Source organism: Octopus bimaculoides, chromosome 25, assembly GCF_046866305.1.
Source record: "Octopus bimaculoides isolate indiv1 chromosome 25, ASM4686630v1, whole genome shotgun sequence".
Lineage (NCBI taxonomy): Eukaryota > Metazoa > Mollusca > Cephalopoda > Octopoda > Octopodidae > Octopus > Octopus bimaculoides.
This window is the reverse complement of record NC_142952.1, coordinates 29517208-29529707: the sequence shown is the minus strand read 5'-3', so window position 1 is coordinate 29529707 and position 12500 is coordinate 29517208. Positions and strand designations below refer to the sequence as shown.

The window sequence follows — 12500 nt, the reverse complement described above, 5'->3', positions numbered from 1 at the left end:
TAGATAGATAGAGATTTGTGTGTAAAACTAAAGTAAAGTTCCCTTCTCGAGTTTTGCCGACTCTTAAGGGCCAGTTTCCTGGTTTTCATGGCGCATATATTCCCCATCTGGACGAGACGTCTGATACTATAGCCTCGGGCCGACCAAAGCCTTGTGAGTGGATTTGGTTGACGGAAACTGAAAGAAGCCCGTTTTATACGTCTATATGTATATGTATGTCTGTGTGTATATGTTTGTGTGTCTGTGTTTGTCCCACCAACATTGCTTGAGAACCGATGCTGGTGTGTTTACGTACCCGAAACTTAGCGGTTCGGCAAAAGGGACCGATAGAATAAGTACTAGGCTTACAAAGAATAAGTCCTAGGGTCGATTTGCTCGAGTTAAGGCGGTGTTCCAGCATGGCCGCAGTCAAATGACTGAAACAAGTAAAAGAGTAAAAGAGTATATGTACATACATACATACATACATACATATATATATATATATATATATATATATATATATATATATATATATATATATATATATATATATATATATATATATATATATATATACTTGGAGAATGGAGCAACAAATACAAGAAAAAGCATTTTCGTTGGACTAGATAGCCGTTGTTTTATTATGTGGAACTTGTGAAATGAGTCAATGTGGAGGTTTAGGTTATGTAATATATATATATATATAAATTATTTATTTTGAAACTAGTGAAAAAACATTTGTTGAAGAAAATCTTTTCATGAAATTTATGAAAGCTCTGTATTTCAGGGAACTTCAGAATTGTTTTTGTTTTCGACAGAACACCGTTGTTCTTCAGAAGACACTGCTCTAGGGATCGTGGCAGTGTTAGTTAGGAGGAGGTGGTGGTGGTGGTCAAAGACAGTGAAATAATGAAATACTGGCCAGATGGAAGATACACACAAAGACATTGGTTGACAGTAATAGTGTGTGATAACACTATTGCAAGCGAAAAAGATTTCGCAGAAAAATATATAGTTAAATCTAGCCCAGAGACAATTTGTCTGTCAAGTCAAATATGTCATACCGCCAAACTGATGATTCTTGAATCTTAAACAGCTGCTCATCTCTCATAAAACCCAGCAATACCTTACAAAAAATATCATAGCTCGTATTCATGGTATCTGCATGTGTATATATAAAGTTATATATATATATATATATATATACACGTATACGCATTCTTGGTAACATTCATATACGTTCATAACAGAACGTACTCACAAACAGTCCTCTGCACACAGATACACACTCGCATACACTTCATGTATGCATTCGAACATTCTAGATAGAAGTATTCCAACTAAGATTCTGTTTTGCTGCAAGGCTGTAATCTTTATCTTTCCTGTATCAAATACAACAAACCATCCCTCTTTATCTAGATTCTGACACATCTCTCATCTTCAAATATCTACTCTTTTTTCTTTTGCCTCTCACCCTTATCTCTTTCTGATATACTTACTCGCGAAAGTAAAGAACCTTATTTATTTCCCCTCTACCATGAGAAATTATTCCCATAACATATAACCATAAGTCAAACTGCTACAAATTTTATGATGCATTTCAATTCCTTTGACGTTTAACATCAGTTTCAACTATAATTATTAACGTTGTCAGCCAAAGTGAGTTACTTCTGACCTTTCCAAGACTATTGGGAGAATAAAAGATATTAGAGAGTTCACTTGTTAAAATCTTTCACGAATTTCTCACCTACGGACTATATTTCAACCAAGATAAGACTTTAAAAATTATTTATATCTAGCAAAGATACCATGTGTTAATCATTTTACTTCCAATTTCACATTGTAAAAACCACTCTCAGAGAAATCCTTCGGTTGTTTGGTATGATGCTTGCTTCTCAATCACATGATTCTTGCTTCAGTCCCACTGCGTAGCACCTTGGGCAAGTGTCTTCAGCTATAGCCTCAGGATGACCAACGCCTTGTGAGTGGATTTGGTAGACGGAAACTGAGAGAATCCCGTTCTATATATAAGTGTGTTTTTGTGTGACGGTGCGTGTGTGGTTGTGTGTCTGTGCGTGTGTGTGTTTATCTCCCAACACCGTACGAGAACTGGTGTTGGGTGTGTTTAAGTTCCCGTTATATAGCCGTTCGGTAAATGGACCAATAAAATAAGAATTAGGCTTTAAAAATAAGTCTTGGAGTCGATTCATTCGATTAAAATCTCTTCAAGGCAGTACCCGCTACAGCATATGAAGTCATCTGACGAGAACGAGTTTTTCAAATTGACGTAATGCTTTCATTAATCAATTAAAGGAGCTACTTGAAACGGCCGTAATGAATTGATACCTGTACATCTTCACATATATATGATAGATAGATAGATAGATAGATAGATAGATAGATACATATATATACATATATACACATACATATATACATACATAGATACATATATATATACACACACACATGCATAAACAAACACTCCTATACATGCATTCATTCATACAAGTGTGTGTGTATACACGACGGTCTTCTCCCAGTTTCTGCCTATCATTGCCACTCGCAAGGCTTTAGTCGGCCCGTTATTGCGTATCAGCTTCACGAAAATCTTGATCAAGCGCCTACGCACCTTTTCCAAACCAAACCATCTGATATGCAGGGCCACGTTATCTTACGGGTTTTCCCTCATACAAAAACTGTGGAGTTTGGTATGAAGGAGATCTGACTACTCTTTCTAACACATCAAGTGACACAAAGTTGTTCATTTCTTGTTGGATATTAGCGATCGATGTTTATTAAACGACCAGTTAATATTCATCTCAGCTATAATGTAAACGATATCGCTTACTGTTTTAAGACTTATACAAATTTTCTTTGGCACTGAAGCGAAAATTATATTTAATGACGCGATTTTGATAAAGTTATTTAAATATTTTAGGTGAAATGGTCCATTATTTGTTGATGATAAGACATTAACATATAAATTCAATGTAGAAATTTACTCAACTAAATTCAAGATGGCGTTTAACCTGTTTTATTATTATCATTATTATTATTACTATTAGTATTATTATCATTATTATTATTATCTTTTTCTATCATTTCATTATAGCTACCCCACTCACACTTTATGTCTGTCTCTGTATTGTTCCCCTCATCCTTCACCCTTGAGGCAAATGAAATCATCATCATCATTATTATTATTATTATTATTATTATTATTATTATTATTATTATTATTATTATTATTGTCGTTGTTGTTGTTGTTAAGGCGGTGAGCTGGCAGAATTGTTAACACGCTGGACGAAATGTTTAACGGTATTTCGTCCGTTTGCATGTTCTGAGTTCAAATTGCGCCAAGATCGACTTTGCTTTCATACTTTCGGAGTCCATAAATTCAGTCAGTACCAGTTGAGTACTAGTATCGATTTTATTGACTTAATCTCTCCCCCAAAATTTCAGGTTTTGTGCCCATGATAGAAGGGATTATTATTACTATTATTCGAAAATCTGTCATTTATACAAATATTTTGGAAAAATTGTTCAAATTTGCTCTTCCTTGAACCTACAGAGATAGTACAGTTAGAAGGGTTTGGGACAGGTTATCTGAATGAGAAGGGCTTCGGCATTTAGCAACTGGTAACATGTAAAATTACCGATGCCTCAACAAGGCGACAATTTTATCTTTTTTTTTTTTTTTTGCTTATTTAGGTCTTTAGATCCTGGCTTTGTTTTTGTTTTTGTTTTTCTAGTCAAATAAATCGACCACAGGGTTTAACTTTTAAGTTTGGTACTTATTCTGTCATATAAACCAACGCCGGTTGTCAGGCGGAGGTGTGAGATCTAACACAAACACAAATGTATATATATACACACATGCACATACACACATGCAAATACCCACGCGCACGCACATAAAGACATAGGGTGACTGGCATCTACACAATCTCCCTCAACCAAATTCACTCTTGAGGCATTGGTGGGCTCGGTGCGATAAAAAAAGACACCTGCCCAAGGTACCACACCACAATGGGATTGAATTTAAAAACACACTGTTACAAATCGAGCTTCTTAACTACACAATGGATAATTTTTATTTTGTTAAAAGCAAAAAAAATCCACTGACTTAGCTATTATGAATTCTACAATATAACAATATTCAATTATTGCATGTTTATTTCAGTACAAAGAAATTAATTAATCAACTAATTAACGTTGTTTAATAATTATTTCATTATCTAATATTGAGGTTACCAGGTTTTCCGGCATCAACAATATTTCGATTGCGGAACACGCAACCGAATTTTGACTTAAATCTATTTCTACAAGTTTGGCCAAAAGTCACTCGACAGTAAATCAAAATTCCATAAATACCGTCTGTAATTCTGTATTGACTCAGATGGAGCTCAATGTGTCGCTCAAGAAGGGCTTCATCTCCCTTAAGTCGGGTCAGCCAATGCGGGTTTTCCTGCAGGCAGCAGGAATCTTGCTTGGGGGCCCGGATGTAGAGGACTATAGAATTTGATTTGATTTGATGTTGTTGTTGTAATCATGATTTGTATTGAACAAGGTTTTTGAGGAGTTATCGGTAAGCGGGCGCCGGTGCCTCTCCCATTTTTAATTCATCTTTTTGTATTCATTTCATTTATTAATGTTCGTGTCCAGCCCGCAGCTTCTTTATGTCTGTTTGTCTTAGTCCCCTCTATGTAACGCCTTCATGGCAAAATTTATGAAATAAAGAAGGGCTTCAGTTTGAACAATTTTCATGATGTTTCATATTTAGGTGCTTTTATTAAATTCATTCAGTTGTTAAACATAAATAAATCTTGGAATTAAATAGTTTTGATTTACAGTCAGGTGACTTTTGGCCAGGCGTGTATATCTATCTCTCTACGTAGCTATTTATCAATCGTTCTGAAGCGAAGGGCGAAACTGAGCTACCCTACGCATACTTTTAAGGCATATGTCACGTCTTCTGGCGCACCTTTTGGATTGTTCATGATTAAAATCATTTCCTATTATATCTTTCGTTATATTTTTCAAACAGCAAATCCAAGACACATTGGTATCCGAACGGGTCCACCCTTTTATAAGACCGTAGAATGGTATTTAGAGAAGGCGCATGGCTTAAAGTTTAGAGCATCGGACTTACAATCGTGAGGCTGTGAGTTCGATTCCCGGACCGGGTTGTGTGTTGTGTTCTTGAGCAAGACACTTTATTTCACGTTGCTCAAGTCCATCCAACTGTAGAAATTATTTGCGATATCACTGGTGCCAAGCTGTATTGACCATCGTCTTTGCCTTGGACAACATCTGAGGTATGGAGAAGAGAAGCTGGTATGCATGGGTGACTGTTGGTCCTCCATAAACAACCTTGACCTGGCTTGTGCCTCAGGGAGGAACTTTCTAAGTGCAATCCCATGGTCATTCACGACTCAAGGGAGATCTTCACCCATTTTAGAGTAATATTTAAGATTTAGTTGTTATTTCTATCAGATCGAAAAACTACAAAGGTGCTGTGATGTTGGCTGCTAAAAATATATTGTCATATCTTTAGACAGGGAGTAACTGGCATTTTGGCTGCTATTTCCAGCAGATAAAAAATCTATAGAGTGGCTCGGTTTTTTATTTATTTTTTACGTGTTTCAGTCATTAGACAGCAGCCATGCTGGGGCACGACCTTGAAGAATATTAGTCAAACGCATCGAGCGCAGTATTTGTTTTTTTCTTTTTTTTTTTCTTAAGCCTGGTACTTATTCAATCGGTCTATTTTACCGAACTGCTACATAACGGGGATGTATACACACCAGCATCAGTTTCAGTTGTCAAGTGGTGGTGGTGGGGACAAACACAGACGCAGACACACGCACGCACGTACATAAACATACACATATATATTAATAAATACGACGGGCTTCAATCAGCTTTCGTCTACCAAATCCACTCACAGAGCTTAGGTGGGCCCAAGGTTACGATGGAAGATACTCGCCCAAGGTGTCACGCAGAGGGACTGAACCCAGAACCAGGTGGTTCGGAAATAAATTCCTCACCATACAGCCACGCCTGTTGGCTATTAAAAGTATAATATATGTTGTCATATGCATATGTATATATATATATATATATATATATATATATATATATATATATATATATATATATATATATATTTATACACACACACATACATATATATATATTTACATACCTTATATATATATATATATATATATATATATATATATATACATACATGTGTATATATATATATGTATATATATTTACATAGCTTATATATAGACAGGAGGTAACTGAAATTTTGGTTGCTATTTCTAGCAGAACAAAAAACAACGAAGTGGCTCGTTTGTCGGGTATGAAAAATATATTGTCATAGTTATAGTCAAGAGGTAACTGACATATATTAATATCGACCAATGATAGCCAGGAGTTCAAACGTTTTATGTCATTGAAATCTAACTTGTTATTTGATGTTATATCTCCTTGAAGAAAATTCATTAAAGACTCAGATATTATCTATGGAAAACCAATAGCTAGAGTTGTTTTTTATTGAAAAATCGCAAAATGGAATTACATTATATTTTCACTGATTCTGAAGCTAATTTCTCTCTTCGCTTGCTACACAATATTATTGCCTAAAAGCTAGGACCCCACCGCCAACATATCATCAAATTTATCGGGAAAATGTATAGAATCAGCCATTAGTATTAGAAGTGTTGTAAAACCATCTTATCATATAGTATGACATTTTTTTTTTATATTAACTAAAATAGAATAAAAATATATAGCATTTAGTTTTTAGAAATATTATTCACCAAAAGTAGAGCAACAATGTTTTGCAATAGAAGTAGGGATTTCGCACGAAATATCTCAAGCTAATAACAGACTTACGGCAATAATAGACATTTTCCATTTGCGAGAAACAAATTTTCGAGAATCCTTTTATGTTACGTAGAGAAAATTCTAAATTCTAAATTGACAAAATGTGATGTTTTCTCTTGTTTTTACTCTTTTTTTTTTTTTTTGGCGTATTCTTTTATAAAGGTGCGCAGGTTCTCTAGTTCTCTCTTATATCAATATTTGATAAAAAAAAAAAAGAACTTTTTCAAAGACTATTACTTTGAAATTCCTCTCTGACTACCAAACCAAACGTCGGTACCTGTTGAAAATTTTCCAATATTCAATTATCATAGCTACCTACTCCATACATACACATACATACATATGTATATATATATATATATATATATATATATATATATATATATATATATATATATATATATATATATATATATATATATATATATATACATATATATATATATATATATATATATATATATATATATATATATATATATATATATATATATATATATACATATATGTATATATACCCAAACGTCAGTACATATTGAATAGTTTCCAATATTCAATTATCATACATACATACATACATACATGTATGTATATATATATATATATATATATATATATATATATATATGAATGTGTGTGTACATGTGTGTGTGAGTGTGTGTGTGTATGTGAGTGTATTTCTGCGATTACTGTAAAGAATTTATCGTGTTTTAACGTTAATATAGTATGGGAAACTATCAGATTTTCTAAACAGCAGCAGCATAGAAGAATTTTTTGTATATAAAAATGATCTATGATAAATTATTATCATTATTATTATTATTATTATTATTATTATTATTATTATTATTATTATTATTATTATTATTATTATTATCTATCGACAGAAACAAACAAAAAATCTTTTAACTGTTTAATCTGGCTTTAAATTGTTTGAAATGGCCAATAAAGTGAATGGAATATAAAACGTATTCTTGTCAAAGGGAATAAACGGAAAAAATAGTTGCGAGTGGGAAAAAGCAATAATTTGCATTTCTTTATCAGATGAGAATCCAAAGCGACGAAACGGATAGGAAATAGGAAATTTCTTTATTTTAACAAGTACTTATAATAAATGGTCGACGTATTCGGAATATGAAGTATATATTATTGTAGAAATAAGTATTTTCTTTCAATTAAAGATAAAATAAAGTCTGACGCTAACGTCTACTGTTATTAAGAAAATATTAGTATAAGGGCGAGGTATTCGGCATACTAAATATTCGTAAGATAGAGCCATATGGGTATGTGCCTGTGTGTATACGTGTATGTGTTTGTATGTATGTATGTATGTATGTATGTATGTATGTATGTATGTATGTATGAGGCATTACTACTCCGTGTGTTATGGGGATGACTATTCCAGTTGATTCGATCAACGGAACAGCCTGCTCATGAAATTAACGAGTCAGTGGGAGTGTACACCACAGACACGTGTACGCTTAACGTAGTTCTCTGGGGGGGATTCAGCATCAGGCAGAATGTGACAAGGCTGGTCCTTTCAAAAACTCAATTTTACCAGCTTAGTGGACTGGAGTAACGGGAAATAAAGTGTCTTGCTCAAGGGCAGACCGCGTTACCGGGAATTCAACTCACTACATTACGATCCTGATACGAATAGTCTAACCACCCATCCACGCACACACACACACATATATAATATATATATATATCTATATATATAATATGTATATATATATATATATATATATATATATATATATATATATATATATATATATATATATATATATATATATATATATATATATATATATATATATATATGTATGTATGTATGTATGTATGTATGTATGTATGTATGTATGCATGTCTATATATATATATATATATATACACATATATACACATATATACACATATATACACATATACACATATACATATACACATATACATATACACACATACACACACACGCAAACGCACACTCATATTTATATATGTTTCCTCGTGTGATATGTAAATATTTAGAAACAATTATAGTGAATGAAAAATAAATGTCCAACAATCATATATATATATATATATACACACATACATACACACACATATGTATATATACTTGAATAAGTATTATTCTAGCTCACGGTAGATTCCCAGTTAACCAACCAGTATCGATATATAAGTACCACATACACAACAAACCCATCAAATACCAAGAAATAAACAACTATTTGATAAGTTCCACCCTGTGTGAATGAAGGTCAATTTAGATCATATATGTACATATATATATATATATATATATATATATATATATATATATATATATATACTTCATTCTTCTCATGAGATTTAAACGTGAGCTGGTAAAGGAATAAAGAGCTGGTAAAGGAATAAATGTAAGGATAAGCGAGTTAGGCAAGTCGATATTTAATATAATTTTGGTATATCGACTTGCTTAACTAGTTTATCCTTGCATTTATTCCTGGACTTGCTCAAGTTTGAATCTCTTGAGCACTACGAAATGTATTCTATGCGGTGAATATCTGCCTCTCGTCCATAAACTATATACATATATTTATAAGTGTTTATGTATTTGTGTGTGTATGAATGTATGTATAACAAGTTATCTGTGTAGAATTTAATGCTTACCTCATCATACAGTCGCTGAAATATGTCGATGCTTTACTGGTTAGAAGAAAAGTGGTTTATAAATCGGACGTTAATGTCATCCGAAGTATTGAAGATATGATGATGAAAGCTAACTCAAACCGAGTATTTGATAGAAATCGGCGGATTATGACGTCATAAAAGAAATACAGCAGAATCTCTCGACGAAATTATCCAAAAAGAACTTTAAATTATTATATCATTTCATCCCTTTAATATTCTTAGTTGAAAAATCAAAATTGAAATGACGTCATAACAGAATATTTTACGATTTCTACAAAATGTCTTTTTGTATGTAGGTGGGTGAGTGGATGTGTATTTGTGTTTGTGTTAATCCACAAATACAGCTTTACACCTGGTCTTGGTTTAACACCTTGGCACCTAGCTGTTCGGCAAAAGAAAACGATACAATAAGTAAAAGTTTAAAAAAAACAACGAAATGAAAACCTAAAAACTGGGGTCGATTTTTTTCGCCTAAAATCCTTCAATGTGGTGCCCTAACATGGCTGCAGTTCAATGGCTGAAAGGAGTTAAACAACAAAAGATTAAAGATTGACGTTTCTGCAAACGGATAACTACTGTTCCTAGCAAAGCCATGTGTTCCATCGCCAAAGAGAAAATTCGGCTAAGGTGATGTCAGACCTAACAATTCCCTACTTTGTATAAGAATCACTTTCCTTGCGTTTAACGATTTTTTTCTAAGATTCTGACCATTCTTCTAAAGTTCAATTAACATCAGAAGCAATTCTTCCATAGTTTATTCCGTAGTAATCTCAGAATCTTAAATATTTGGTTTTATTTTTCCAATCTAGAATGAATCCTTTCTGTGCTTTTTATCCAATAAACATTTCATTATCATTGAACGTCCAGCACTTTCTTTAATCACAGAATAACTTCCACGGGCTATCAAACGAAATAGGATATCTGAAAACATAATAACGAGATGCCAAAATCCAAATAATCGATTTCAGACTCTTTTTCGTTCCTATTTTCTTTTAATTATTTTACCTTCCGAAATTGGAATAGTTTTTCAGTTTCGCTGCAAAACGCTGCGGCGTCCATCTATTTTTCACCCAATTTCATTGCCAGAACATATTCAAAGTCGTATATCTTACATTTGTGGTCGAGTTACCATTAACCCGCCACCAAGCAGACTACTAATGCTTTCTGGTATCAGAATACTATAATTATTGAAAACGAAAAACAAAAACAAAAAGCAAATACAATCTTTGTTACTTTTTGTTTTTTAAGTTGTTTTTCGTTTTTGCTCTCCGCTTCTCTTTCTTGCAAAGTTCTACGCTGGTGATGTATCAACTGAAAATAGATTTCGCTAATAAAAATTTGTTTTGGTAACAGAATTACAATTAGAAAAAGAAAATTTATATCAATCGTTCTCACAGCATGAAAGAAATTATTTCTCTTTTCACTTTTTCGTTCTTGATGATGGCAGAACAGAATTTCCAATTAATTCAACGATAATTGCTTGGCATTTGTCAACCCTGTCTCAATTTCGGCCAGCATGTGGTATCGTTCATAAATAAATGCATTTGGTTGATTTTTTTTTTTTTTTACTTCTCGGAATTGTAACCATTTATCTCTTGTCGTTTACTCGTTTCAATCATTGGATTACGGCCATGCTGGGGCACCACCTTCAAGGGCTTTCAGTCATCGCAGACGTCACCTTCAGCACGTAATTTTTTAAAGTGTCTCTTTTTCCGAACAACTAGTTTATGGGCACGTAAACAAAACAGCACCGTTTCTCAAGTGGAGGCGGGGAACAAACGTAAACACACACGAATAGACACACACACAAACACACACATAAATGTGTAAGCCTGCTCGACTAGCTAGCGGGGTGCATCGTTTGAAAACTAAATGTATTATGACCAGCGGTGTATAACAGCATCTGAGAGTTTGGTCAATCACGTGTGATATATATAGTGGTATCCGCGCGAGCGGACGAGACAACACGGAAGGCCTCCAAAATGGCAGGTCGACGAAGTGAGACAAACGTTTGGAGTTACGTTTGGAGTTACGTTTGGAGTTACGTTTGGAGTTACGTTTGGAGTTACAGAGAGGAATAAACGGCGTAATGTGACCAGCTGTATCGAAACGACGCCTGACAATCTTGTCGATCAAGGTGATATTGAAGTGTGAGCGAGAGATGCCGGAAGAAGTGTTTATTTATATATTTATTTCAACTATAGTTCCTTGGGCAAGTATTTTCCTCTACAGCCCTGGGTTGACCAAAACCTTTGGAGTAGACTGGGTGGGCGGAAATTGTGCGGAGGTCCGTCGTGTATATTATATATACTCTTTTATTTTTTTACTCATTTCAGTCATTTGACTGCAGCCATGCTGGAGCACCGCCTTTAGCCGAAGAAATCGACCCCAGGACTTATTCTTTGTAAGCCTAGTTAGTATGTATTCTATCGGTTCTTTTGCTAAACCGCTAAGTTACGGGGACGTAAACACACCAGCATCGGTTGTCAAGCGATGGCGGGTGGACAAACACAGGCACACACACACACACACACACACACACACACACACACACACACACACACACACACATATATATATATATATATATATATATATATATACATATATACGACGAGCTTCTTTCAGTTTCCGTCTACCAAATCCACTCACAAGGCTTTGGTCGGCCCGAGGCTATAGTAGAAGACACTTGGCCAAGGTTCCACGCAGTGGCACTGAACCCGGAACCATGAGGTTGGTAAGCAAGCTACTTACCACACAGCCACTCCTACGCCTGATTGATTCCCTATTTTACAAAGCGATCCTAATTCCTATAATTTTTGCCAATGCTTGCTACAAATGCCATATTCTTCGGATTCTCTATTATGATGGAACTATTTTGTTTTCTCTTTAAAGAAAACGAAAACAAGAAGAAACAAAACAAAAGGAAAACATCC

General features: G+C 34.0%; 1 protein-coding gene and 1 long non-coding RNA gene across 4 annotated transcripts in view; one reads left to right on the top strand and one right to left on the bottom strand.

Annotated features, from left to right (window-relative positions):
• LOC149131147 (uncharacterized) overlaps window positions 1-9931 on the bottom strand; it is a 161808-nt gene extending 151877 nt beyond the window's left edge. For 2 of the 3 annotated variants that reach the window (XR_016238457.1, XR_016238459.1), the window contains exon 1: window positions 9544-9931. This is a non-coding gene — a long non-coding RNA (uncharacterized LOC149131147). The remainder of the gene's footprint in view (window positions 1-9543) is intronic. The other variant, XR_016238458.1, reaches the window with a different exon arrangement.
• Window positions 1-12500, top strand: part of LOC106884093 (uncharacterized) — a 380074-nt gene that overhangs the window by 344575 nt on the left and 22999 nt on the right. The window lies entirely within an intron of this gene.